The 10243-nt window shown below is 45.2% G+C and overlaps 1 pseudogene; it reads right to left on the bottom strand.

Annotated features, from left to right (window-relative positions):
* Nucleotides 1–402: 402 nt before the first annotated feature.
* On the bottom strand, nucleotides 403–9452 carry LOC123404986 (annotated as a pseudogene).
* Between the last annotated feature and the right edge of the window lie 791 nt (nucleotides 9453–10243).

Here is a 10243-nt window from a genome sequence, read left to right as displayed (position 1 = left end):
AACGCGGGCCGGTAGACATGCGCTGCAGGTAGCCGTCGTAGCAGTAGCTAGTGCCGGCCGTGCTACTGCTACGCTCGGCTTATCCACTCCTCGCGGTCGTCCCATTCCTCCTCTCACTCTCACTTCTCCAATCTCCTGCCGCTGCTCACCACCGCCATTGCACTCGCCCATTGCCACTATCGTCTCCCTCGGGGTATCTCCCTCCTGCTTATGCTGGCCTCCTCTCTCATCTCTCCTCCCGCCACCCCTCCCCCCTCTTCCCTCTCGTCGCCCTCCTTCCTCCTCCTCCTCCTCTCTCCTATCTGCTCCGACCGCCATCTTCCCTCCTACTCATGTGTCCTCCCTCCTCCCTCCTCCCAAGTCCTCTCTTTATAGAATATGAGATTTTATTTACATAATTTTTTAGTAAAAAAATAGGTATAGGCATTTGTAGCGCGCGACCTCGAATTCGTTTGGGAAGAACCCCATGAACCGTCCGACAGAGTTCTGGTAGGCATACATGAACTCACCCAGGACGCCGATGAGGCCCACAGTCACCATCAACAACACGTGGATCCCCGGCTTGATCCTTGCGAGCATCGCCCGATGATGTGGATCTGAGCCTCGGTGGAGAGAACATTCACTGCGGGATAGAATGTTGGGAGCTAGGAGGGTGTACCAGAGAGGTAGCTGACGGTGACGGAGATGGCAGAGATGATGGAGAAGCGGAGGTCGTCGAGCGTGGAGAAGTTGTTGGAAATATGCCCTAGAGGCAATAATAAATTAGTTATTATTATATTTCTTAGTTCATGATAATCGTTTATTATCCATGCTATAATTGTATTGATTGGAAACACAATACTTGTGTGGATACATAGACAAAACACTGTCCCTAGTAAGCCTCTAGTTCACTAGCTCGTTGATCAAAGATGGTCAAGGTTTCCTGGCCATAGGCAAGTGTTGTCACTTGATAACGGGATCACATCATTAGGAGAATCATGTGATGGACTAGACCCAAACTAATAGACGTAGCATGTTGATCGTGTCATTTTGTTGCTACTGTTTTCTGCGTGTCAAGTATTTGTTCCTATAACCATGAGATCATATAACTCACGGACACCGGAGGAATGCTTTGTGTGTATCAAACGTCGCAACGTAACTGGGTGACTATAAAGATGCTCTACAGGTATCTCCGAAGGTGTTCGTTGAGTTAATATGGATCGAGACTGGGATTTGTCACTCCGTATGACGGAGAGGTATCTCGGGGCCCACTCGGTAATACAACATCACACACAAGCCTTGCAAGCAATGTGACTTAGTGTAAGTTGCGGGATCTTGTATTACGAAACGAGTAAAGAGACTTGCCGGTAAACGAGATTGAAATAGGTATGCGGATACTAACGATCAAATCTCGGGCAAGTAACATACCGAAGGACAAAGGGAATGACATACGGGATTATATGAATCCTTGGCACTGAGGTTCAAACGATAAGATCTTCGTAGAATATGTAGGATCCAATATGGGCATCCAGGTCCCGCTATTGGATATTGACCGAGGAGTCTCTCGGGTCATGTCTACATAGTTCTCGAACCCGCAGGGTCTGCACACTTAAGGTTCGACGTTGTTTTATGCGTATTTGAGTTATATGGTTGGTTACCGAATGTTGTTCGGAGTCCCAGATGAGATCACAGACGTCACGAGGGTTTCCGGAATGGTCCGGAAACAAAGATTGATATATAGGATGACCTCATTTGATTACCGGAAGGTTTTCGGAGTTATCGGGAATGTACCGGGAATGATGAATGGGTTCCGGGAGTTCACCGGGGGGGGGGGGGGGGGCAACCCACCCCGGGGAAGCCCATAGGCATTGGGGGTGGTGCACCAGCCCTTAGTGGGCTGGTGGGACAGCCCAAGAGAGCCCTATGCGCCATAGGAAGAAAAATCAAAGAGAAAAAAGAAAAAAAAGGAGGAGGTGGGAAAAGGGGGAAGGACTCCTCCTTCCAAACCTAGTTGGACTCGGTTTGGAAGGGGAGGGTTCCCCCCTTAGGTTCGGCCGACCCCCTTGGGAGTCCTTGGACCCCAAGGCAAGGCTCCCCCCTCATCCCCCTATATATACGGAGGTTTTAGGGCTGATTTGACACAACTTTGCCACGGCAGGCCGACCACATATCTCCACGGTTTTACCTCTAGATCGCGTTTCTGTGGAGCTCGGGCGGAGCCCTGCCGAGACAAGATCATCACCAACCTCCGGAGCGCCGTCACGCTGCCGGAGAACTATTCTACCTCTCCATCTCTCTTGCTGGATCAAGAAGGCCGAGATCATCGTCGAGCTGTACGTGTGCTGAACGCGGAGGTGCCGTCCGTTCGGCACTAGATCGTGGGACTGATCGTGGGACGGTTCGCGGGGCGGATCGAGGGACGTGAGGACGTTCCACTACATCAACCGCGTTCACTAACGCTTCTGCTGTACAGTCTACAAGGGTACGTAGATCAAACATCCCCTCTCGTAGATGGACATCACCATGATAGGTCTTCGTGCGCGTAGGAAATTTTTTGTTTCCCATGCGGCGTTCCCCAACAGTGGCATCATGAGCTAGGTTCATGCGTAGATGTCTTCTCGAGTAGAACACGAAAGTTTTTGTGGGCGGTGATGTGCGATTTGCTGCCCTCCTTAGTCTTTTCTTGATTCCGCGGTATTGTTGGATCGAAGCCGCTCGGACCGACATTACTCGTACGCTTACGAGAGACTGGTTTCATCGCTACGAGTAACTCCGTTGCTCAAAGATGACTGGCGGGTGTCAGTTTCTCCAACTTTAGTTGAATCGGAATTGACCGAGGAGGTCCTTGGATGAGGTTAAATAGCAACTCATATATCTCCGTTGTGGTGTTTGCGTAAGTAAGATGCAATCCTACTAGATACCCATGGTCACCACGTAAAACATGCAACAACAATTAGAGGACGTCTAACTTGTTTTTGTAGGGTATGCTTGTGATGTGATATGGCCAACGATGTGATGTGATATATTGGATGTATGAGATGATCATGTTGTAATAGTTAATATCGACTTGCACGTCGATGGTACGGCAACCGGCAGGAGCCATAGGGTTGTCTTTAAACTAACGTCTGTGCTTGCAGATGCGTTTACTATATTGCTAGGACGTAGCTTTAGTACTAATAGCATGAGTAGCACGACAACCCCGATGGCGACACGTTGATGGAGATCATGATGATGGAGATCATGGTGTGACGCCGGTGACAAGAAGATCGTGCCGGTGCTTTGGTGATGGAGATCAAGAAGCACATGATGATGGCCATATCATGTCACTTATGAATTGCATGTGATGTTAATCCTTTATGCACCTTATCTTTCTTAGAACGACGGTAGCATTATGAGGTGATCTCTCACTAAAATTTCAAGACGAAATTGTGTTCTCCCCGACTGTGGAGCGTTGCGACAGTTCTTCGTTTCGAGACACCACGTGATGATCGGGTGTGATAGACTCAACGTTCACATACAACGGGTGCAAAACAATTGCACACGCAGAACACTCGGGTTAAGCTTGACGAGCCTAGCATGTGCAGACATGGCCTCGGAACACATGAGACCGAAAGGTCGAGCATGAATCGTATAGTTGATATGATTAGCATAGAGATGCTTACCACTGAAACTATTCTCGACTCACGTGATGATCGGACTTGAGATAGTGGATTTGGATCATGTACCACTCAAATGACTAGAGAGATGTACTTTTTGAGTGGGAGTTCTTAAGTAATATGATTAATTGAACTGATTGTCATGAATATAATCTAATGGTCTTTGCGAATTATGATGTAGCTTGCGCTATAGCTCTACTGTCTTTATATGTTCCTAGAGAAAATTTAGTTGAAAGTTGATAGTAGCAAACTTTGCAGACTGAGTCTGTAAAGCCGAGGATTGTCCTCGTTGCTGCGCAGAAGGCTTATGTCCTTAATGAACCACTCGGTGTGCTGCACCTCGAGCGTCGTTTGTAGATGTTGTGAACATCCGACATACACGTTTCTGATGACTACACGATAGTTCAGTACAAAGTACTTAATGGCTTAGAAGCAAGGCCCGAAGATGTTTTGAAACGTCACGGAACATAAGAGATGTTCTAAAGAGATGAAATTGTGATTTCATGCTTGTGCCCTTGTTAAGAGGTATGAGACCTCTGACAAGATTCTTTGTCCACCAAGTAAAGGAGAAAAGCTCAATCGTTGAGCGTGTGCTCAAATTATCTGAGTACGACAATCACTTGAATCAAGTGGGAGTTAATCTTCCAGATTAGATAGTGATGGTTCTCCAAAGTCACTGCCACCAAGCTGTGATAGCTTCGTGATGAACTATAACATATCAAGGATAGATACAATGGTCCTTGAGAGATTCGCGATGTTTGACACTGTGAAAGTAGAAATCAAGAAGGAGCATCAATAGTTGATGGTTAGTAAACCACTAAGTTTCCAGAAAGGCAAAGGGCCAGAAGGGATACTTTGTGAAACGGCAAAACAGTTGCTGCACTAATGAAGAAACCCAAGATTAAACCCAAGCCCGAGACTAAGTGCTTCTGTTATGAGGGGAACGGTCACTGAGGCGGAGCAACTCTAGATACTTGGTAGATAAGAAGGCTGGCAAAAGTCGAAAGAAGTATATTTGATATACATGATGTTAATGTGTACTTTACTAGTACTCCTAGTAGCACGAGGGTATTGGATAGCGGTTCGGTTGCTAAGTGATTAGTAACACGAAATGAAAGCTACAGCATAAACGGAGACTAGCTAAAGGCGAGGTGACGATACGTGTTGGAAGTGTTTCCAAGGTTGATATGATCAAACGTCGCACGCTCCCTCTACCATCGGGATTGGTGTTAAACCTAAATAATTGTTATTTGGTGCTTGCGTTAAGCATGAACATGATTGGATCGTGTTTATAGCAATACGATTATTCATTTAAAGAGAATAATGGTTACTCTATTTGCTTGAATAATCACCTTCAATGGTTTATTGAATCTCGATCGTAGTGTTACACATGTTCATGATATTGGTGCCAAAAGATACGAGGTAATGATGATAGTACCACTTACTTGTGGCACTGCCGCTTGAGTCATGTTAGTATAAATTGCATGAAGAGGCTCCATGCTGATGGATCTTTATACTCACTTGATTTTGAATCACTAGTGACATGAAAATCATACCACATGAGCAAGGCCTTGTTTTCATTGAGATAAAACAAGATAGTAACTTGTTGGAAGTGATACATTTTGATGTATGCAGTCCAATGGGTGCTGAGGCACGCAGTGGATATCATTATGTTCTTACTTCAATGACGATTTGAGTAGATACAAGAGTATTTACTTAATGAATCACAAGTCTGAAATACTGAAAAGTTCAATTTCGTTTCAGAGTGAAGTTCGTCGTAACAAGAGGATAAACTGTCTACGATATGATCATAGAAATGAATATCCGAGTTACGAGTTTTGGTACGCAGTTAAGACAATGTGGAAATTGTTTCGCAGTTCATGCCACCTGGAACATCATAGTGTGATGATGTGTCTGAACGTCATAGCCACGCACTATTTGGTATGGTGAATGCTATGATATCTCTTATCGAATTACCACTATCATTTATGGGTTATGCATTAGAGACAATCGCATTCACTTTAAATAGGGCACCGCGTATTTCCGTTGAGATGACACAGTATAGACTAAGGTTTAGAGAAATCTAAACTGTCGTTTCTTGAAAGTTTGGGGCTTCGACACTTATGTGAAAACGTTTCAGTCTGATAAGCTCGAACCCAAAGCGCATAAATGCATCTTCATAGGATATCCAAAACAGTTGGGTACATCTCCTATCTCAGATCCGAAAGCAAAGTGTTTGTTTCTAGAAACGGATCCTTTCTCGAGGAAAGGTTTCTCTCGAAAGAATTGAGTGGGAGGGTGGTAGAACTTGATGAGGTTATTGAACCATCACTTCAACCAGTGTGTAGCAGGGCGCAGGAAGTTGTTCCTGTGGCGCCTACACCAATTGAAGTGAAAGCTGATGATGGTGATCATCGAGCATCGGATCAAGTTACTACAAACCTCGAAGGTTGACAAGGTCGCGTACTGCTCCAGAGTGGTACGGTAACCCTGTCTTGGAGGTCATGTTTTTGAGCAACAGTGAACCTACGAGTTATGGAGAAAGCGATGGTGGGCCCAGATTCCGACAAATGGCTGGAAGCCATGAAATCCGATAGAGGATCCATGTATGAAAACAAAGTGTAGACTTTGGAAGAACTACTTGATGGTCATAGGACTATTGAGTAAAAATGGATCTTTAAAAGAAGACAGACGATGATGGTGATAAGCCACTATTAAGAAAAGCTCGACTTGTCGCAAAGATGTTTTCGACAAGATCAAACAGTTGACTATGATGAGACTTTCTCACTCGTAGCGATGCTAAAGGTCTGTTAGAATTATGTTAGTTGTTGATGCATTATTTATGAAATATTGCACGTAGGATGTCAAAACATTGTTTTCTCGACGGTTTCCTTGAGCAAACATTGTATGTGATACAACCAGAAGGTTTTGTCGATCCTAAAGATACTAGCAAGTATGCAAGCTCCAGTGATCCTTCAATGGACTGGTGCAAGCATCTCGGAGTTGGAATATACACTTTGATGAGATGATCAAAGATTTTGGGTTTGTACAAGGTTTATGAGAAACTTGTATTTCCAAAGAAGTGAGTGGGAGCACTATAGAATTTCTGATAAGTATATGTGGTAGACATATTGTTGATCAGAAGTAATGTAGAATTTTTGTAAAGCATATAAGGTTGTGTGAAAGGAGTTTTCAAAGGAATACCAGGATTGCGCTACTTGAACATTGAGCATCAAAGATCTATGGAGATAGATCGAAAGCGCTTAATAGAAGTTTCAACAAGATGCATGCCTTGACAAGTTTTTGAAGGAATTCGAAATAGATCAGCAAAGAAGGAGTTCTTGACTGTGTTGTAAGGTGTGAATTTGAGTAAGACTCAAAACCCGACCACGGCAGAATAAAGAGAATAGACGAAGGTCGTCTTCTATGCCTTAGCCATAGACTCTAAAGTATGCCATGCTGAGTACCGCACCTGATATGTGCCTTGCAGCAAGTCTGTTAAGAGGTACACAGAGTGATCCAGGATTGAATCACTGATCAGCGGTCAAAGTTATCCTTAGTAACTAAATAGACTAAGGAATTTTTCTCGATTATGGAGGTGGTTAAAGAGTTCGTCGTAAAGGGTTACGTCGATGCAAGCTTCGATACTAATCCGAATAACTATGAGTAGTGAAACGGATTCGTATAGTAGAGTAGATATTTGGAGCATTTCCGAATAGCACGTAGTAGCAGCATCTATAAGATGACATAAAGATTTGTAAAGAACGCACGGATCTGAAAGTTTCAGAACCGTTGACTAAAACCTCTCTCACGAGCAAGACGTGATCAGACCCCATAACTATATGGGTGTTGGATTCGTTGAAATCACATGGTGATGTGAACTAGATTATTGACTCTAGTGCAAGTGGGAGACTGTTGGAAATATGCCCTAGAGGCAATAATAAATTAGTTATTATTATATTTCTTAGTTCATGATAATCGTTTATTATCCATGCTATAATTGTATTGATTGGAAACACAATACTTGTGTGGATACATAGACAAAACACTGTCCCTAGTAAGCCTCTAGTTCACTAGCTCGTTGATCAAAGATGGTCAAGGTTTCCTGGCCATAGGCAAGTGTTGTCACTTGATAACGGGATCACATCATTAGGAGAATCATGTGATGGACTAGACCCAAACTAATAGACGTAGCATGTTGATCGTGTCATTTTGTTGCTACTGTTTTCTGCGTGTCAAGTATTTGTTCCTATAACCATGAGATCATATAACTCACGGACACCGGAGGAATGCTTTGTGTGTATCAAACGTCGCAACGTAACTGGGTGACTATAAAGATGCTCTACAGGTATCTCCGAAGGTGTTCGTTGAGTTAGTATGGATCGAGACTGGGATTTGTCACTCCGTATGACGGAGAGGTATCTCGGGGCCCACTCGATAATACACATCACACACAAGCCTTGCAAGCAATGTGACTTAGTGTAAGTTGCGGGATCTTGTATTATGGAACGAGTAAAGAGACTTGCCGGTAAACGAGATTGAAATAGGTATGCGGATACTGACGATCGAATATCGGGCAAGTAACATACCGAAGGACAAAGGGAATGACATACGGGATTATATGAATCCTTGGCACTGAGGTTCAAACGATAAGATCTTCGTAGAATATGTAGGATCCAATATGGGCATCCAGGTCCCGCTATTGGATATTGACCGAGGAGTCTCTCGGGTCATGTCTACATAGTTCTCGAACCCGCAGGGTCTGCACACTTAAGGTTCGACGTTGTTTTATGCGTATTTGAGTTATATGGTTGGTTACCGAATGTTGTTCGGAGTCCCGGATGAGATCACAGACGTCACGAGGGTTTCCGGAATGGTCCGGAAACGAAGATTGATATATAGGATGACCTCATTTGATTACCGGAAGGTTTTCGGAGTTACCGGGAATGACGAATGGGTTCCGGGAGTTCACCGGGGGGGGGGGGGGGGGCAACCCACCCTGGGGAAGCCCATAGGCATTGGGGGTGGCACACCAGCCCTTAGTGGGCTGGTGGGACAGCCCAAGAGATCCCTATGCGCCATAGGAAGAAAAATCAAAGAGAAAAAAGAAAAAAAAGGAGGAGGTGGGAAAAGGGGGAAGGACTCCTCCTTCTAAACCTAGTTGGACTCGGTTTGGAAGGGGAGGGTTCCCCCCTTAGGTTCGGCCGACCCCCTTGGGAGTCCTTGGATCACAAGTCAAGGCTCCCCCCTCATCCCCCTATATATACGGAGGTTTTAGGGCTGATTTGACACAACTTTGCCACGGCAGCCCGACCACATATCTCCACGGTTTTACCTCTAGATCGCGTTTCTGCGGAGCTCGGCGGAGCCCTGCCGAGACAAGATCATCACCAACCTCCGGAGCACCGTCACGCTGCCGGAGAACTCTTCTACCTCTCCATCTCTCTTGCTGGATCAAGAAGGCCGAGATCATCGTCGAGCTGTACGTGTGCTGAACGCGGAGGTGCCGTCCGTTCGGCACTAGATCGTGGGACTGATCGCGGGACGGTTCGCGGGGCGGATCGAGGGACGTGAGGACGTTCCACTACATCAACCGCGTTCACTAACGCTTCTGCTGTACGGTCTACAAGGGTACGTAGATCACACATCCCCTCTCGTAGATGGACATCACCATGATAGGTCTTCGTGCGCGTAGGAAATATTTTGTTTCCCATGCGGCGTGCCCCAACAGAAGTTGCCGATGACTTTGGTGAAGGGAGGGTTCCGGTCCATCACCGGGTACTCCGGCTTCACCGACGCGGTGATGTCGGTGTTCATTGCGCGTTGCGCTGGGAGGAGAAGGTGTCAGGTGTGGTTGTCGGGTTCTCTACGAGAGGGAGAGAGTGTAGTGGGGTATTGTGGGCCGGGATTGTTAAAGGCCAGGTTGTGAAAGACGGGCCGGGTTGTTTACACTTGAATCCTACGTTCTTAAAAAAAAGTTGGTCCCAATGTGGCTTAAGAAAAGTTGGTCCCAGTTTTCTTTACATATGGAGTATCCACATCATGCATGCATGCCATATCATCTACTTCATTCATTTCTAAATACAAGACCTTTAAGAGATTTCACTATTAACTATATACGAAGCAAAATGAGTGAATATAAGCTCTAAAATATGTCTATATACATCCGTATGTAGTTTATAGTGTAATCTCTAAAAGGTCTTATATTTAGGAGGGAGTAGAATGTCCATGTCATGATGCATGCCACATGATCATCAACCAATTGACCAATAGGAATCTCTCTCTCACCAGCTCCTCTTCTCTGGCACAATTCTGTAAAGTTTTTTAGAAAAGGAGGCCTTGCCCCGGCCTCTGCATCGAGGGATGCATACAACCATATATTAAGCAAACAAAGTGTTCAAAAAGTACAAAGTATATAAAAAGGAAAAAAAGATACATGGCGAACATCGCGCCGCGGCCTGGAGTGGCTAAAAGATAAAGATGACTAAACACCTATCCTATTAATATGCCGCCATCCAAACCGGTTGAAGATACCCCGTGCCACCATCTCCCAGCGGACACACCCAGTAACCATAGGCTCCCTGGCTGCCACAGGAGTTAGTAACGAC

The sequence above is a fragment of the Hordeum vulgare genome, chromosome 6H (assembly GCF_904849725.1).
Source record: "Hordeum vulgare subsp. vulgare chromosome 6H, MorexV3_pseudomolecules_assembly, whole genome shotgun sequence".
NCBI classification, from domain to species: Eukaryota; Viridiplantae; Streptophyta; class Magnoliopsida; order Poales; family Poaceae; genus Hordeum; species Hordeum vulgare.
The sequence above is the reverse complement of the archived record's forward strand: the minus strand, read 5'-3'. Positions and strand labels throughout refer to the sequence as shown.